The following is a 19880-nucleotide window of genomic DNA, read 5'->3' as shown; positions in this document are numbered from 1 at the left end:
CTGATTAATGATGTGCTGTAAGCTCTTATGGTCGGTGAAGATAGTGCACTTGGTTCCATAGAGATAGTGTCTCCTGATCTTTAACGCAAAGACCATTGCTTCCAACTCCAAATCATGAGTTGTGTAATTGACCTCATGTGTTTTCAACTGCCTCGAGGCATAGGCGATAACCTTTCCTCGTTGCATGAGCACACAACCTAGGCCCTGATTGGATGCATCACAGTAGACCACGAAGTCTTCCGTCCCTTCGGGCAGGGACAAGATAGGTGCGCTGCACAGGGCCTGCTTCAATGTTTGAAACGCAGTGTCTTGCTTGACTCCCCAACTGAAGGTTACACCCTTTTGTGTCAGGGTAGTTAAAGGCTTAGCGATTATGGAGAAGTTTTGGATGAATTTGAGATAGTATCCTGCGAGACCCAAGAATTGTCGGATTTCTATGGGTGTCTTTGGTGAAGACCAATTCTCAATTGCTTTGATCTTGGAAGGGTCCACGTGTATCCCTTCCTTGCTAATCACGTGTCCAAGGAAATTCACCTTCCTGATCTAGAATTCGCACTTCGAAAATTTCGCGTATAGCTTTTCTACCCTTAAAGTTTCCAACACCTGCCTTAAGTGCTGTTTATGGTCGTCCTCACTCCGCGAATAGACAAGTATGTCGTCGATGAACATAATCACGAACTTGTTTAAGAAAGGGAGGCACACCCGATTCATCAGGTCCATGAATGATGTCGGTGCATTAGTTAGACCAAAGGGCATTACTACAAACTCGTAGTGTCCACAGCGAGTTCGGAATGCTGTTTTGGGCACATCATTCTCATGAACTCGCAACTGATGGTACCCTGATCTTAGATCGATCTTTGAAAAATAACTTGCTCCTTGAAGTTGGTCGAAGAGATCGTCGATTCTGGGTAAAGGATATCGGTTCTTGATGGTTAGCTTATTCAGCTCTCGGTAGTCAATGTACATCCGAAAGGATCCATCCTTCTTTTTCACAAATAAGATCGGAGCTCCCCAGGGTGAGGAACTCGGCCTTATGAATCCTTTGCTGATCAGCTCATTGAGCTGACTGGATAATTCTTGCATTTTCGCTGGCGCTAAACGGTATGGAGATTTAGCTACAGGAGTAGCTCCGGGGATCAAGTCGATACGGAACTCCACTTGACGCTCGGGAGGGATTCCTGGGAGATCTTCAGGGAAGACATCAAGAAAGTTACAGACTTCGGGGATGCTCTCGAGGTCTCTAAGTTTTCGCGTTTCGTTGACAACATGAGCTAGGAATGCATGACATTCCTTCCGCAGATACTTCTGAGATTTGATGCAGGAAATGATACGGAGGTTCGAACTGAGCTTATCACCATAAATCATAAGGGTTTCGCCAGAAGGAAGATTGAAACGGACAGCCTTCTCGAAGCAAAGAATATCAGCATGATTGGAGCTTAACCAGTCCATGCCGATAATGACGTCGAAGCTCTTGATGGACATATGGATAAGATCGATGGGAAAAGAATAATTGTCCAGAGTAAGAGTGCAGCCTATGAATATGTCGTTAGTGCTCTCCTTTTCCCCGTTAGCCATCTCAATGGTAAATGTTTCGGTTAGAGGTTGGGATTTACATTTGATTAGGTGTTTAAATGAACGACTAACAAAACTCCTCTCCGCACCAGAATCGAAGAGAAGGCATGCATAAGAGTTGTCAAGGAGGAACGTACCCGTAACAACGGTAGGATCAACAACTGCTTCATTCTGGCCCATAGCCAAAACTCTCCCTGTATTGCCACCAGTTGTTGCCTTGGGGCAGTTTCTCCTATAGTGCCCAGCCTCTCCAAATCCATAACAAGTCTGACCAGCGCCCGCTCCCGGGGCCTGGTTGGTTGGTTGAGCCGGTGTCTTGCAATATCGAGCTTTGTGTCCCTTCTTCCCACAGTTGTTGTGGATCAACTCACGGCAGGGCCCGTGATGATGGAAGTTACACTTGGTGCACAAAGGCAGTTTTCCAGCATAACCACCTGTAGGGGATTGGGAGGTTGGAACAACAGTGGGAGCAGCAGCAGGAGCAGTAGCAGTATGAACTGCTACTATTTTTTGTATCTTGGAGGGCTCCTGCGAAGACTGACCCTTTTGCTTATTGCCATACTTCTTCTTCTTCTTCCCACCGCTATCCTTTTGGGGTCTAGGGACAGTTGTCAGTTCATCCAGATTGATTCCATGATCGATCAAAGTTTGTGCCAGATCCTTGGCGCTTTCAAACGTAGTTGGCCTAGCAGCCAAGACATTTCCTTTGGTGGGTTGCGTCAGTCCCCAGATGTACCTATCGATTTTATTGCTTTCCGGGGTGACCATTCCCGGACGGAGAAGCGCCAGGTCACAGAATCTAGCAGTGTAAGCAGCGACGTCGGAACCCTTCATCTTCAAGTTCCAGAGTTCGTGCTCCAACTTTTGCACTTCACCCCTCGGGCAGTACTTCGCTAGCATGAGCTCCTTAAGCCTTTCCCAACCCATGGCATTAGCCACTGGCAGGATTAGGGTTTCGACTCGACCATTCCACCAGGTCAAGGCTCTGTCGGTGAAGGTACAGGCGGCAAATTTCACCTTGTTGGCTTCAGAACAGACACAAGTTTCGAAGATGGATTCGATCTTCTCGAACCATCGAGTCAGGGCGATGACACCTCCATTTCCATCGAAGGACTTGGGTTTCTCAGTCATGAAGTCCTTATAGGAACACTCTTTCTGATGTCCCTGACTTCCATCTTGTCTTTGTGGGTCAGTTCCACCTCCATCTCCTTCAGCGTTCACTTGTGCCATTGCTGCTGTCACGGCGGCAGTAACTGCTGCCTAGAACATGATAGGATCGAACTGAGGAGGTGGTGGTGGCGGAGTGTTGTTGTTCCTTTTGATGGGTCTTGGTCGGGGAGGCATCTTATTCTAGAAACAATCAGGAAGAAAAGAATGGTAAGTCCTCGAGATATATATAAAAGAACAAAATATATCTCATCCTGATAATGAAACTATTCTACCGAGCGATAATCATAGAAAGGTTACTAACACAGTAAGTTAACGCTTAAGGAAGGAGAGGTAGCAATACTTAGAGTGAATCCGCATACTAATTTTGGCTCTAGCGAAAATACTCCTATAGTATTTTATGTGGGATGATTTTGGTAAGTTTTAGGCTTGCTGTAGCACCACAGTCACCCCCAAACACATGTTGGTGATGTCTCGGCTGAATATAGTTGATCAGACTATATTTACCCTAGACATGATTACATAACTTCCCAGGTTTAATCGCAACGTTCAAGCATCCAAATACTTTTGTTTAGTTCTACTAGCGACACGAATCATGTTATGTATGCATGCTCGTATACTTCTTATAAAAAAATACTTATATTTTGAAAGTATAATTTTAGCATAGAGCACTTAGGCCCCTTAGTGTTTATAGTTGTATACCACGTAAGGTTCGGTATACTAGTTCGCTATAAACATGGGCTCTGATACCAATCTGTCACACCCCGAAACCGATGGCGGAAACGTTCCGGGGCGGAGGACGTCATGTATAGCATCACAACCAATGAATAACAGCAATTATAGCAACACAACCATTACAGTGAATATTTGAATAAAACATTTACATCTGTTTGAAATACATCCAATAGTTTTGCAAAATAAAAACTTACAAACTCTAAATGCTTCGGTTCCTTGAAAATCCAACAAGTACCTGTCTACTGATTTCCTGAGAATACAAGCAGTTTGAAAAATATCAGCATAAAGCTGGTGAGTTCATAAGCAGTAATTTGTAATGAAAACTTATTGATAAGCGAGCCGATATGATTATGTAGTTTCAAGAAAATCCGATATTTTGCTTTGTGAAAAACATAGTGTGATCGATTTCATATACAACCATGAATGTTCGTTTCTGAAAATCGTATAGATATGAAAAATACTACTTCATGTGACTAGCTAAAGCTAATCATGAAGTATTCGTATTTAAATGTAAAACCATAGCATAAATGACTCGGTTTTTGAAAACCCTGGCTCGGCCAGTATGCATAATGTGTTTAATTCTATTTGGTAGAAATAAAACTACTGAAGAAAACCAGGTTGGTAAACTATCGGTGATTTATACATCATGTGAGTCGTATAACCATGCTTGATATGCCTAGAGACCTTTCCAACGTTCTTCAGGCGTTGATGTTAAATGACATTTGTACATCTCAGGCGTGCCCGCCTAACTGTAGCTAGTAGTCCAGATGTGAGATTGTCAGTCCCGAATAGATCTATTCACAAACCTCACGCTCTCCCTCCAAGAGACTCTGGTTATACAGTGGTAGGATTTATCCTTGTACACCTAAGGGTACAGTAATGAAGTAGCGCCTCATAGTATCGTACAATCTAGTTTACAAGTAAAGCAGTAGCGTTCTACCGTAATGGAAATCCGAGTGTATACCACGTATAATGATAAATTACAGTTATGAAAAATCATGATAAAACAATGATATAAACTGTAAATAGTTTCTGTTCCAGTGCATATGTTTAGTAGAGAAAGTTTTCATGCTTGATAAGTTCTTAGAGAAATTCCCAACTATACCGATTATAGTTTGTATGAATAATGAAGCGAATATCGAATACGTAAAAACTATGCAATTTTCGTGAAAACGTCGCTTATGCTCGACATAGTACAAAAGGGAAATAAAGTATGAAATTTTGCATAAGTTTTATGTATATTGCTGAAAACATTTATGTTTAGCTTGTATTCCCCCCTAAAAACCTTAAAAGTACGGAGAAATGTAGGGGGTATGAACTCACAGTTGTTGCGTGGAGTTGTTGACTGAAAAGAAGGTTCCCGAGTTGTTGCACGTGACACTTAACGAAATCCTATTGTCAAATAAATACATATATATGCATCTAAATTAGCGATTTCGATGAATAAAGTGTCGGAAAACACTTGAATTTGGTTGAGGAATGTTACCGAGACTTGTTTGAATTGAAGGAATGAGTTTACAGCCTTAGAACTCGAGTTTATGGTCTCTGAAGATGGGTTTACGGTTTCTGAAATGAGTTTACGGTTTCAGCAGGTGGCTGAGTTTACGGCCGTAAACTCAAGAACTGAGTTTACGGTCTTTGAAGCTCGGACCGTAAACTCGAAAAACGAGGTTTTGAATGCTGATTTCGATGCGAGGTGTGATTCCAGACACTCCAAAGTGCTCCAAAAGGTGTTTTTCGTTGTTTCCCGGAGCTTAAATGCGATTTAAGGAGTTTACGATTGAAGAACCTTAGAGAGAGGAGGAGAGAATGCGGCCAGAAAAACGTCCCAATGAAGTCGAAGGCATCGTATTTATAGGGTGAAAGCGGGGGCCGCTCATCACTGACCGTAAACAGGGTTTACGGTCGTAAACCAGTTTAAGGTCGTAAACGAGTTTACGGCCGTAAACCTAGTTTACGGTCGTAATCCCCTTTAGACCAAAAATGTTGATTTTTTAGAATTTCAGGTTCATGCGCGATTTTTTTTGGTTTCGACTCGTAAACAATTTATTTAAGCATAACTAGATTATTTTATTAAACCAAAATTTTGACGGAAAGTTAACGGATCTGAAATTTCATTAACAGAAATGCATAACAGAAAACGGAAAAAGTTTCGGGTTGTCACAAGCTAATCATCATATGATGACAACAAAGACATAAATTGCCAAAGAAAAAGAAACTATACCTTAAAACAATAAGCCCCAATCTTAAGCTCGTTGACATGGTAAAGATTTAGTATAAATTCTTTAAGCATCTCTTCTTCCACTTCTTTACATGTTGTCTCCTCAAACCTGAGCTTAAAATAATCTAAGGTTGGATATGACTACAAAAGACACATTTACCAACAAAAGCTTCCACAACCACATGCGACCTTCGATTTTTAGTGATACAATATAAGGAGCAATGATTTCGATAATACTGGCAGAATCCTCAAATTCATCCCTGTATCTGGAGAACACAAAGTTCTTAACGCTCTTTGAAGTAATATCAACCCGACTATAGCCAAGGCAATCCTCCAACTCTAGAGTTTCCAATAGAGGACTCCCAGATAATATGTTTTCAATCAAATCTTCATCTAAATTCCCATTGGAAGTACACAAACTCCTAAGATTTTTCCAACTAATCACCCTAACTGGATTGAGCTTGCTGCCTGATAATCCAAGATCAGTAAAACATGAACTGATGAAAATAAATTGATCTAACAGAAACTCAGCTCCCAAATCCATAGAAAAATACAACTTAAGCTGTTCAACATTACAACTTATTGCATAACTAATCCACTTGTTGAGCTCGGATTCAAATCGAATATCATAACCGGTAACTTCAGAATGATAAAGGTTAAGCACTTCGAATTTATTGAGCTTCAATTGGCGACATTGAGTTAGGGTTTTTTTCCACAAATGAAACGAAATCGGAGTTTGATTTAGGGTTTTGGGGACATTGATTCATGGGATAATCTGAGTGTTTAAAAACAAGAGTATGTACCGAAGTCCAAAGGTGTTTCCATCGCTTGGAGAGTGTACCTGTTCTAATTGCGTCTTTTGTGGTGGGTAAACGAGACATGATTTCAATAAGCAAGTAATCCGGCAACAAGCTGATTCCATCCTCTTCCCCCTTCTACATGATTTCTTGAAATTTTATCCGTGTAGGAGCAAATGTAGGTTGATTTTGTCCTTCTTCCACCATTTCCATGGCTGCAAAAGAACCCTCACTGCTTTCCTCCATGAAAAACGAGACAAAAAATTAGGCGTAAATGACTAAATGTATCCGGAGGAGGGATGAAGTTTGGCTTTAGCCACTAAGCTTTGAAAAAAATACAATTCAGTACACATATATATGATTGGTATTAGGTCCATAGACGAACAAACAAACACAAACAAAGCTTGTTTGTATTTGTTTATTTAACTTTAAGTGAACAACAAACGAGTAAGAAATTTGGGATTGCTTATTTAACTTTAAAAGTAGTTTTGGGCAACATTATTTAGTGATTTATGATGTTAGGAGAATGAGTTTTTAATAGTATTTGAGTTAGCTTTTTATGGTTGTAAAAGTAAATAAATCAACAAGTCAAAAAATTATTAGAAGTTTAAAAGTAAATAAATCAGTAAGTCAAAAAATTATTAGAAGTTTAAAGATATAAATGTCAGTTTATTTTTAAAAAGCCAAAAGCTATTAAAAAGTCACAATTCCTACTTTTTGAGGCTTTCCAAGAAGCCATTGAAAAATAATTTTCTTTTATCCATTTTTTTTTTTTTAATTTATGGATTTTTTTCAACAAAAAAAGAAACGATAAATCAATAAGCTATTTCAGAAAACAATTCCAAACACCCTCTAAAAGATGTCACAATTTTGATATGGAGATCAATTTTTAATATTTTATTATTAAATTTAGCTTATGTCGGCGTTCTACTATAACAAAAGTTCGACAATTTTGGTGGTAGAAGGAGACAAAATAAATTAGAGCAATCAAAAATAGATTTAGAATAGAATCGGCATATCATCGAAACCTAACCCTTAGCCTCCAAACGAGACATAACCTACCAATATTATACATCAAACCAGTTTATTAAAGGATAATGAATAAACTACTACTAAAGCTAATCATCATTTGAATTTTACTTGGATATAAACTGTTAGAGTAAATGAAAGCTTACCTTACAACAAGAATCCCAAATTTTAAGCTCCTTGACATGGTGAAGGTTTAGCATTAATCCTTTAAGCATCTCTTCTTCCGCTTCTCTAGGTGATGCCTCACAATGCCTGACCTTTGTATAATCAAGATTAGCTTTGACTAAAGAAGACACATTTAGCAATTAGCATCAAAAGCTTCCACATCAACAACTCATTTTAGATTGTTAGTCATTAAATATTAGGAGCATTAATTTCGATAATATTGGTGAGATTACCATCATCATCATAATCGTCACTAACCATGTATCCAGAGAACACCAAGTTCTTAATGTTGTTTTGAAGTTATATCGAGCGAACTGTAACGATAGCATAATTCCAATACCAAACTTTCCAATTGAGGACTACCGGATAATATGTTCTCAATCAGATCTTCATACAAACTCACACCGGAAAAACACAAACTCCTAGATTTACCAGCTAATCTCTCCAAATCTAATCTCTCCAAATGGATTAAGTATGCAGCTTTCTAATGTAATATCAGTAAAACATGAACCGATGAAAAATAACTGATCAAATGAAACTCAACTTCAAATTGTGTATAACGTTAAATTACGTTGTTCAACTTGACATGTCATAGCACAAGCAACCAATAGTTGAATTGATATTCAAATCAAATATCATAACCGTTGATCACTCCGAATTTCTTGAGCTTCAATTGTTAGGGATTTGTCAAAGAGCGAAACGAAATCCGACAGCAGGTGATTAAATCTATTTGTGTAAAAATTAGAGTAGGAACTCAAGTCCAAATATGTTTCCATCGTTTGGAGAGTGGACTTGTTCTGGTCTTTTGTACTGATTCGATCTTCTCCCCCTCTGGAAATCCGCATCAGTGCATTACCAGTCACCACCATAACAACACCATTCCCGTGGCCAAATCTTAACTCATAAATACACACACATACATCATCATCAAACCATCATTAAGTAGATTACACAAATTTCCACCCATTTCTATATGACTCCAGATAAGAATATAAGAGTGTTTGGCCTCTGACTTATTCATTAGAAAAATCAACTGATGTCACATGCCATGAAGAAACCTAAATCCATGCCCACCCTAGCACATCAAGACTATTATTATTAATTCATCTTAACGGTTTTAAAATTACAAATAGGATATGAAATCTTGCATGCGTCATGGCTTCACAATAGAAATCACAAATGTAAATATAACACACACCACACCACATAAGTTGCGTTTGTTATATAGATAGGGACAACCTTTGTATGCCAATTTATATTGATTATAATAAGAGGACATGTGAACATACAAGAGATCCATGTCCCATCTTGCCCCATCTTGTCCCACCTTTTTGGGTGGAACACACTTTAAGACCATCCTGCCATGCCAAACAAAAGGGGCCTTATCTTTGATCTATATGTTGGTAACCACAAAAGCATATGAGTATAACAAAGAACCATTTGGCTATTTTGATCGAAGAAAATACATAAGTCATACAAGACTGAATCAACCACAAACAATAAATCAAAACAAAAGCAATAGAGATTGCAAGAAAAAACAAAGCTTCTAAGCTACAATAAACACATTAGAGTAATAACTAATAGTGTTCAATCTGTTCCTAAAAAAAAACACTAGTCCTCAACAACAACTCTTTTCTCGGCTAATTTTAGTTTTACTTGTATGGCCTTAATTTACTCGAGTCAACCATGAGCTTCACATTTGATGGAAAAATAAAACCTTTAGCTCTCAAATGAAAAAGAACCTACCAAGTATACAAGTGAGAAGACAACAAAAATGATATTATATTAGGCGGATTGATTGATTGAAAAGACAACAAAAGGATACTTGCAACAAGTTTATCGAACTATTATAACTTATGTTTCTTTTTTTCTACAGAGATATACATCGGAAAGCAAAAATTTTTTTACCTTAGAACACAATTCCCCAATTTTAAGCTCCTTGAATGGCGAAGGTTTAGTATAAATCCTTTAAGCATCTCTTCAACCACTTCATAAAGTGATTTCTCATATTTTCCCATGTGTGTATAATTTAAGTTGGCTTCGACTAAAGAAGAAACATTTACCAACAAAACCTTCCACAACAACAGTTTACCATGGATTGTTAGTGATAAAATATTAGAAGCATTAATTGTGACTATTAAAATTACCGGCATCATTATAATCCTCATGATCAAAATATCCAGAGAACACCAAGTCCTTAATGCTCTTTGAAGTAATATCAAGACGCCTATAACCATAACAGTGACACAATTGCAAAGTTTCCAATACAGGACTACCAGATAATATGTTTTCAATCAAATCTTCATCTAACTTCTCATTACTAATACACAAACTCTTAAGAATTTTCCAACTAATTCTCATAGTTGGATTCAATATGCAACAGTCTAATGTCTGATCTATAAAACACGAGCTGTTGTAAAAAAATTGACCTACCACAAACTCACATTTGGAGTATAAATGTCGTAAGGATAAATGAAGCTCTTCAACGTTACATCTTATAGCATAACGAATCCAATTGTTGACATGAGACGCAAGTCCATTATAACGTATGATATGCACTTCCAATTTCTTGAGCTTCAGTAGACGATGTTGAGTTAGGGTTTTGTCAAGCATGGAAATGAAATCGGACCACTTGGGACTGTCATTTTTATGCCAGAACATTAGAGTAGGAAGCAAAGTCCAAAGATGTTTCCATCTTTTGGAGAGCATAGTTGTTCTAATTGCGTATTTTGTGTAGGGTAAACGAGAGAGGATTTCAAGAAGCAAAAAATTTGGCAACACGCTGATTTGATCCACTTCTCCTTTCCCCACGGATTCTTGAAACTTTATCCCTTTTGCATCAATTTTAGGTTGATTTCGTTCTTCTACCCCAACGTCTATGGTGGTAACAGAGCTTCTTATGTTCTTCCTATCCATTCCTTTTAGTTCTGGCGGTGGCTAGCGGAAGTTGTGTATTGGCGAGATGCAGTTGGACGATGTTATGATCGAGAGAATGAGGAAATGTAGGGATGTCAACGGGGGCAAACGGGAGAGAAAATAGGTGCCCCGCCCCGCCCCTGAAATTAGTTGTTGCCCCCGCCCCCGCTCCCGCCCTCGGATCCCCCATTTACACAGCCCCCAGTCCCGCCCCCGGTTACCTCCATCGCCCCCGGTTCCCCGGCTTAAAATTGATTTTTTTTGCTAAAAAACTACTTTGTTTTTTTTTAGCAAAAATACTATTTTTAATAAATTTTAAAGCTTAAAACCTAATATTTTCAAAACTTAAAAATTAAAAAATCCAACAATTCCAACAATCTTATGAAGACAAATCCTACATTACAAATACAAAATACGACAAATCCAAAATTACAAATATAAAACACCAATTCATTAAATCTTCGGTATCCATTAATTTCCTTCAACTCTTCATTCACTGACATTCGAATGTCCTCCTTAAATAAATAACAAAAATAGTAATAAAATAAATTATTATATTAGTTTATTCAATACAAAACGACAAATTGAACAATTTTACCTCAAGTCCCTCGTCATCTGCATCTGAATGTACATCATCACCATCAATAACACAACCTAACAAAGAAAAAATAAATAAAGGTAATAAGCATAATATATTAAAATGAATTAAAAAACAATGGTTTAAGCAAACTCATACATACCTTTTTTACCCGGCCATAACCAATTTTGAGTGCATATGATAGCTTCAATTGTTGACGGAAGAAGTCTACTCCTATGTGGACCAACGATTCTACCACTTGTAGAAAAAGAAGACCCTGAAGCAAACAGTGGAGATAGGAATGGCTAATATGTCTTTTTTAATCAAACATAATGTAGGATACTTAATCCCATTTAACTTCCACCAACCTAACACATCAAACTCATGAATCTGGGGTAAAGTGCCTTCCTCTAAGTACCTTTCTAATTCGTGTTTACAAAAACTTCACTAGTAGAAGAATTCCATGAAAAGAAAGCATCTAATGAGTCCATGTCACTTGCGGGAGCTGCATCTCGACTAGAAGTGGGCTTACTAGTAATATCATCATTACTTGCTTGACTCATATCGTAGATATACATCTTCACAAATTTGACGAACTTTTTGAATTTCATCTTTTGCATTATCTACTCCATATACAATAGAAAAAAAAAATACTCTAGGAGCTTCATCTTAAACCTTGGATCCAATATCATCGCCATAGCCAACACCCCGTGACTTTCTTTCCAATACTCATCAAACTTTGTAATCATATTTTCGGACATTTCGCTTATTTCAATGAAACTAGATGTATCCCATTTCTTTAAAGCAATCTTTATTTCACATATTTTGGGGAAAATGATGGTTGTTGGATAGTTTGTTCCCGAAAATAATTCTATGACATTATAAAAGATTTTTAGTCTATCACAAAGCTCACTTGCGAAAGCCCACTCTATCTCATCAGGTGCATTCTTATATTGGGGCTCAGGTTGTTGTAACCGATAAAACACCTTCTTGTATTTCAAAGTTGTGGAAAGCATTAAATACGTAGAATTCCATCGTGTTTTACAATCAACAACTAGGTTTTTTTTTCACAAGAAACATTCTCACACTTTGCATTTTTTGAAATGTGTCAAGTCTTTTTGGTGTAGCTGTCCAAAAACTACAACTGTTATGCACTTTCTCAATCCCATGTCCAAAAACATCCAACCCACTCCTCACAACTAAATTCAAAATATGCGCAGCACATCGCATATGAAACATGCTTCTACCCAAAATCAAGCTATCAAAAGGTAGTTTGTCTACCATCAAATCTATCATGCAATTATTTGTTGAACAATTATCAAAAGTTAAAGTTGATAATTTTTTATCTATGTTCTAGTCCAACAAACTATTCATCAACACATTACTTAGTTTCTCAGTAGTATGGAGACATGGCACATATATAAACCTACCAGTGAACAAAATAAATTCAATTTAATTAAAGAATGAATACTAATAGATTAAAGAAATTAATATAAATTAAGTATTACCTCAAAAGACGACATTGTAATTGCCAATAATCATTAATGAAATGGGATGTCACTGTCATGAATCCTCTTTTTTGGTAGTTGGCAGTCCACATGTCGGTAGTTATTGCAATCCTACCTTGAATACTCTCCAAAAAATGCATCATCCTTGCCTTTTCCTCACCGTACAACTTAATGACATCAAATCTAGCTGTGTTTCTACAAATAGGCCTAAAAAGTGGTTGGAGCCCTTGACAAAAATCTCTAAAGCGTTCGTGTTCAACAATTCTAAGTGGGTAATCATGTTTTGCGATCATTTTAGCAAGATCGGTTCGCGAATCGTCATAATTAAAATGATGTGTTGCTAAAATTGATCCCCCACTTTGATCCATCTTAGATTTTTTTCCGGTTAACTGACTCTGAAAATCATAAATTTTCTTTTGCCCAATTCGTATTTTGCATGACTTATGGTGAGAATACATCCCTTTGGTTCCATTTTTGGTTGTGTAAGTAATTTCTTTTCTACAATACTTACAAACAACCTTTTTGGTTCCATTAACTTCTTCATAGGTGAAATGACGCCACATTGGAGATGTGAATTTAATTTGTTTCTCGTTACAGTTAACTGTAGAATTGGAGGTATCATTAACCGTGTTTGAATCATTAGGTTGACTTGGTTCTGCTGAAGATATAATTACAAAAATCTGAAAATGGTTCACACAAACAATCAATGACTATAAATGTAAAATTGATAAGAATTTACAGTTGACTATAAGTGTAAAATTGATAAGAATTTACTTTTTTAGAAGGAAACTTGTAGTTAATTCATTGATAGCGGCAAACAACAATATAAATCGAGTTCTATTATTCTATATAAATCATTAAATCAACTTCTGATAGCAGCAGAAATTATGAAATTATTAACTGTGTGAAATCATTAAACAAAATTCATTGATAAGATACACTGTATGAAATTATGAAACCAGGAAGAGTTTAATTGCAAGCAGCAGAAATTGATAACAGAAAGTGGTAGAAATTGATAGAGCAGGAATTGGTGAGAAACACAATTGATAGAAGCAAGCAATCATCATATTAAGACTGTGAAATTTGTTCATTAAAATAAATCTTAATCCACACTAATGTTTGAGAAATCTAAATCAACAACACTAAATAAACCTTAATTGAGAAATTGAAATCACTCAAGTGGTACTGTGGTAGAATCGATTGTCAATTGAATCCGAGAAGGAAAGACAGAAACGCAAATGGAGAAGGAAAGACATTACCATGGAATGCAGAAGGGGTCGGCAGCGGTGACGGGAAGGAAGGTGGAATCTGAAGTCGGAAACACTTAATAAACCTCACTGGTCGCCAGTGGGAGTTGGAGACGATGAAAAGTCATAGTCACCGTCGGAGAAGTCGTTGGTCTCCTACTCGATGATCGAGAATAAGAACGAACGAGTCAATCCCCGGGAAGGAAGGAGGAATTTGAAGTCGGAAACACTGAATAAACCTCGCTGGTCGCCGGTGGGAGTTGGAGACGATGACAATTGACAAGTCGGCAAGTCGCAGTTGAAGTCGTTGGTCGCCTACTCGCTGAACGAGTCAATGACGGAACAAGGAAAGCTAAACTGCTAAAGCCCTAATTTCCTTTCCCATTTGTATTTTAAATTATATATATATATATATATATATATATATATATATATATATATATATATATATATATATATATATATATATATATATATATATATATATATATATATATATATATATATATATATATATATAAACGGGGCCCCGCGGGAGTACCGGACGGAAATACTCACTTCCACCCCCGATCCCGAAAATAAACGAGAGTTAAAATCGCCCCCGCTCCTAAATTTTTTTAAAAATTAATCCCGTACGGTATCGGGGTCCCACGGGAACGGGTCCCGCGAGGGTTTTTGACATCCCTATGGAAATGAGATATAGGGTAGCAATTAGCAGATTATACGATTGCACATATGTATTTTAAATAATTTGTCCCTGATTTTTTGGGATTTATTTTATTTTTTTGCAATAGAAAGAGGAAATGAGATATGGGACAAAATACTCATTTTTAGCAATTGCGCCCGATTATACAATATTTTACTAGTTGTGAGATTCATTTATTACATGAATTAATTTAAAAAAAAAATTATGAATTTATAAGAAAATAAGAAAAATAGTGAATTATTAAAATTGAAATGCTTTCTTTTATTTTAAATTTAAACAAATAAACGTAAGAAACTAATAAGATTTAATTTGAAAATTTTGAAATTAGAAGGTCAGTTCTTTAATAAAATTGATATTCATTTATTAATATATTTATTATAATTATTATATTAAAATATTATGTGAACTTTAATAAAATAAGAACACCCATAAATTAACTTATGGAAAAAAATTAATTCAAAATAACCATAAAATGACATTTGACAAATTAAATAAAAATGTGACATGTGACAAAAAAAACCTTCGTTTATTAGGAAGGATAATTTAAAATTCATGATATTCAACCCCTATTTAACTAAATAAGAAAATATTTTGAAGTATAATGCTAAAATGAGACTTTTTTAAAGTAGAATGCTGAAATACAAAGAGTTTTAAGGTAGAATTATGAAAAAATGTAAATTAAATTATAATAATCTATTGCTAAAGTAGTAAACTGAAATAACATTGTAGTTTCGTATCTTTGACAATTTTAGCAAGCTTTTAAAGTACCTTGTATGCAGGAATCTTAGAATTTCGAAGAAAAATGAAGGTTGACATCAATGCTAGATGCATATGGTAAGAATGTAGAAAATATGGAAGGATTTAAATGTTTTTAAAAGGACGTTTTTTAATGGAAATAATTATAAGGAATATATATATATATATATATATATATATATATATATATATATATATATATATATATATATATATATATATATATATATATATATATATATAGAGAGAGAGAGAGAGAGAGAGAGAGAGAGAGACATTAGGTTATAACCTGTGGCCGGAATCCACGGTTTACAAAGAAAAATAACATATCAATTACAAAAATAATAATCATTCATCATACATTTGTAAAAAAAAAAATTTATAACGTTTGATGTGTTAACTGAAATTGTGTTTATAAAAAAGTATATATTAAATAAAAAGGTGTAACAATATGGATTTTCTAAATAATATTTTCCAATTGAAGATATCTAAAATAAGTAATTAATTGGTGATTTAAGTTACAATATGCTGGAAAAGAAGAAGCATGGGCCATAGATGGTAATCATGTGTTAGGCCATAACTTATGCAAATTAAAACAAAAATCAATACGAAGAATCAAATCAATAAAGCTATAATTTTCTTATATGATCATTGTTTGTGACATCCACTTATTCAAAACTATGCTAAACCCTATTTTGGAATCCATCCGCCAAGTTTTTGATGAAAAGCCAAAACGATATTCTGTCAGTAGAAAACGAAGTTTATCACAACTATATCTATATCCAAGCCTAGGCCGGTTTAAGAGAAACACACAAACATACATTCAAGTTAGAGTAGTACTTGGACAATGAATGTAAAATAACACAAAAAATAAAGTTTTCCCTATTTTGTTCGATGTTCTTTAAAAAACACCAAGTTTGATTAGCACATGCCACCACATACTACCTATAGAATTTGGCCAAAAGATCCAAAATTTTGATTTTGTTGTTTCTCTAATTAAAGTTAAGTCAAGTGGGCCTAACACCAGAGGATAAATCCACCAAATAGTCTTACATATACCACAAATGAGCTCAATAAAAAACTTAATACTTAGGCTTCTTACATTCTTTGAATTTTGGGAAGGCTAATCTCCAAAAGGTTCCTCAAGTCATAAAATTGTCTTGAATAAACTTGAAGAAGTCTACATATAATCCTACAATCGTTACTTCCACAAAGCCATTTAAACCAAAGGACATAAATTAAAATCAGAATATTCTCAAAGTCGGAAAAATTAGAACGGTTTATCTTAGTTCATACTTTGAAATCAAGATCAAAAAAATTGTTGGAAACAAATAGATACCTCATTAACAACAGAATCATGTCAAAATACACATGTTATTCTTGTTTAATTGTTCTACATTTTTTTGTGTCATCATGAGGAGATAGGCTGTAATATATATATATATATATATATATATATATATATATATATATATATATATATATAAGCATTCTGATATGAATATAATCTTTTAAAACCAAAAACTAAAAACAAACCATAAAAAATATTGAGGAATAAAACACAATAGGAATTTGTAAAATACACAAACACATCAAAAACAAATAATGTTTCTCTCTCTATCGAATGGTCAGTCATTAGGAGTCATTAGGACAGTAATGACCAATTTACCTTTCCATTGGTATAGATTGTTAATGATTAGTGAACGTTTTCTATTTGGTAACTATTGTAAATGTAATTCCAAATGATAAAAAACGATCTTCTTTTTGCATACTTTTAGGCTATTTCACCAGCCAAATTTCTTAAAGAGATGTCACCACCAATGATTAAACATTTATTTTCTTCCTTATGGATGTACCTTTTAATTCTTTATGGGTTTTTGAATCAATTAAGATTTAAACGCACATGGGGAAAAAGGTGATTACCTAGCATAATCATGACCCCATGAAGCAATATCAGCTTCAGAATACAAAAACAATGGGTACTTTAATTTCTCCTAAATAATCGAAGACATATGTAGCAAAACACAACAAGCAAAACACAAGACAAAAATAAAAGAAACTCTTTGGAAAACAGAAATCACATATTACAAACTAAACTAACCAACAATGGTCAATATGATTTAAATTCATGCTAGAAAAAAAAGGTAAACTAATATTTAGATATAGCTAGCTTTCTCGGTCCCCTTCTCCACACATTATCAAATCTAATACTAAAATTATATATATATATATATATATATATATATATATATATATATATATATATATATATATATATATATATATATATATAATCAAAAAGGTTGAGAATTGAAATCTTGATGTATGATGCTACAAAATGCAATAGATGTCTTTAAATCTAATTCTGGCCCAAATATGTAAAAAAGGAAGAGTGGAATGGGAAAACCTAAATCTCAAACCTCATTGTGGGAGCCGGGAGTGGGGGGAGATGGCGGAGATGGCGCCATAGCTTCACAACCTAGACATCACCTTGATTCTTAGAGAAGGATAATGATTAGAGAGGGAAATCAAATTGACGATAATATTACATGAGGTAAGGAGAGGGAAACCAAATCTACCTTGTCCTAATTATTCGGGATATTGGTCACATCGATTTCAATTTAGTATAGGATTAGTTGCCTAATAAGCACATATCAGATGTTTAGTATAGGAAATACGCAATTTGAAAAATCTATTGCTTAATTTAAGGGAAGAATAGTTGAGCCGGAAAACAAAATGGGGAGTGAAAGAGAAGAGGCCAACTAGCATTTAGTAGGTTTAGAAGACAGACATGTGGCATATCAAAGAGTCTTTTATTAGGAATATATATATATATATATATATATATATATATATATATATATATATATATATAAGGTTAGGTTATTCTATTCTAACTATATATTGTATGCATGTATGATTCATTGTTGACCAATCATTTTAGTTATTTAATTAAAATAATTAATGCAAATTGCACGTTGAAGATATAATGATTATTAATTATATATTAAACATTTAATATGAATTAAAATTTTGTTAAAATAACTAAAATGATTGGTCGAGAATCAAACCTACATGCACATAATAGATAGTAGAAAATTTGAATCTAACTCCCTCATCTCTCTCTCTCTCTCTCTCTCTCTCTTTCTCTCTCTCTCTCTCTCTCTCTCTATATATATATATATATATATATATATATATATATATATATATATATATATATATATATATATATATATATATGTGTGTGTGTGTTTTATATGTTGGATTTGATTGTAAGGGCAAATGCATAATTTCACTTTGAGTATTTGAGTGGGAAAATCAGTCTGGGGGGGGGGGGGGGGGGGGGGGAGTGGGTGCTTCAATTGCTACGTGGAAAGTAGGTACTCATCCCCTAATGTAATAAATACAACCTATTTTGACACGTGTCAATCACCAAGTCTCCCCCATTCGTTTGCTTATACTTTTTTCTTTAATAGCATCCTACTTTTCAATTTACAATATTTATATGAATGATATCTGAAATTGTAAATAATTATGTAACTGTTTTCTTTTAATAACTTTTTATTTTATTCCATTTCCTCCTTTTTCTGGTGATTATTTTCTGTAATTCACTAAATATTGCCATTCTTGTGTTTCAAATTCTGTCAATGATTTTATTTATTTATTTATTTTTTTGCAAACATTAACCTAATACCCATTACATCTATCCAGTTCATTCCTATTAACTGATTTCCTGATTTTGTGTGAATTAACATTACAAACACTATCTAATCATAAAATAAAACTCATATCTACCTGTGATTACTAAGCACATGTATAATTCCCTTAATTTAGGGATAATTATTTCAATTCCATATAAAAAATTAAGCATTCCTAGACACTCGATCTTTTCTATCTTCAATATCAATAAATCACATTCACGGATTAAATTCCTATTCATGTATACGTTATATTATATACATGAAGATTATTAATGATTCTTCATCTTCGTTCTTGACTCTTCATTCCTCTTTTTCCTGTTTAAAATCCATATCATATTTCAGTGATAAGAGAAGTTACAATAGGTTAGCTATTTTTTTTTTCATGTTTCGTCTTCTTCCTCTCACTTTGTTATTATGGTTGAAACTTAATTACTTTACCTTCCTTTCACGTTTTTTTGGTAGAAAACACAAAATGTTCCAATAAAAAAAACTTTTCTTTATTACCTACAAAAACGTTTGGTGGTAAAACCAATGTACTTTCTTCATGGCGCTTGAATTAATTTGTTTTTTATTTGCTGCAATTTATTTTATCATATTTAACAAAAAAAAAGTACATTGCTATATGTGGAATTGACCTGACACCTTTTTAGTAGTAAAAGGGCTTTGTTTTTTTAAACGGTACCTACATGAAAGGACCTATTTTGGTAGTAAAAGGGCTTTGTTTGTTTTTTTTATCTGTTAATTCTGTTGAAACAAAGACCATTAAATCATTTTCCTAAA

General features: G+C 34.7%; 1 long non-coding RNA gene and 2 pseudogenes across 3 annotated transcripts; all 3 read right to left on the bottom strand.

Annotated features, from left to right (window-relative positions):
• Positions 1-5692: 5692 nt before the first annotated feature.
• Positions 5693-6738, bottom strand: LOC111880654 (F-box/LRR-repeat protein 25-like; annotated as a pseudogene).
• Positions 6739-7520: 782 nt separating this feature from the next.
• On the bottom strand, positions 7521-10716 carry LOC111880653 (F-box/LRR-repeat protein At5g02910-like; annotated as a pseudogene).
• Positions 10717-10937: 221 nt separating this feature from the next.
• On the bottom strand, positions 10938-14305 carry LOC111880814 (uncharacterized). 3 transcript variants are annotated; one of them, XR_002846570.2, is made up of 6 exons: positions 13947-14305; positions 12688-13367; positions 11548-12605; positions 11343-11456; positions 11201-11256; positions 10938-11117 (listed from the first exon to the last, which is right to left on the bottom strand). It is a non-coding gene; the product is annotated as an uncharacterized LOC111880814 (long non-coding RNA). The 3 variants fall into 3 exon arrangements; XR_002846568.2 differs by having other exon boundaries at positions 11343-12605; XR_002846569.2 differs by lacking the exon at positions 11548-12605.
• Between the last annotated feature and the right edge of the window lie 5575 nt (positions 14306-19880).

The sequence above is a fragment of the Lactuca sativa genome, chromosome 7, assembly GCF_002870075.4.
Source record: "Lactuca sativa cultivar Salinas chromosome 7, Lsat_Salinas_v11, whole genome shotgun sequence".
Classification (NCBI taxonomy): Eukaryota; Viridiplantae; Streptophyta; class Magnoliopsida; order Asterales; family Asteraceae; genus Lactuca; species Lactuca sativa.
The sequence above is the reverse complement of the archived record's forward strand: the minus strand, read 5'-3'. Positions and strand labels throughout refer to the sequence as shown.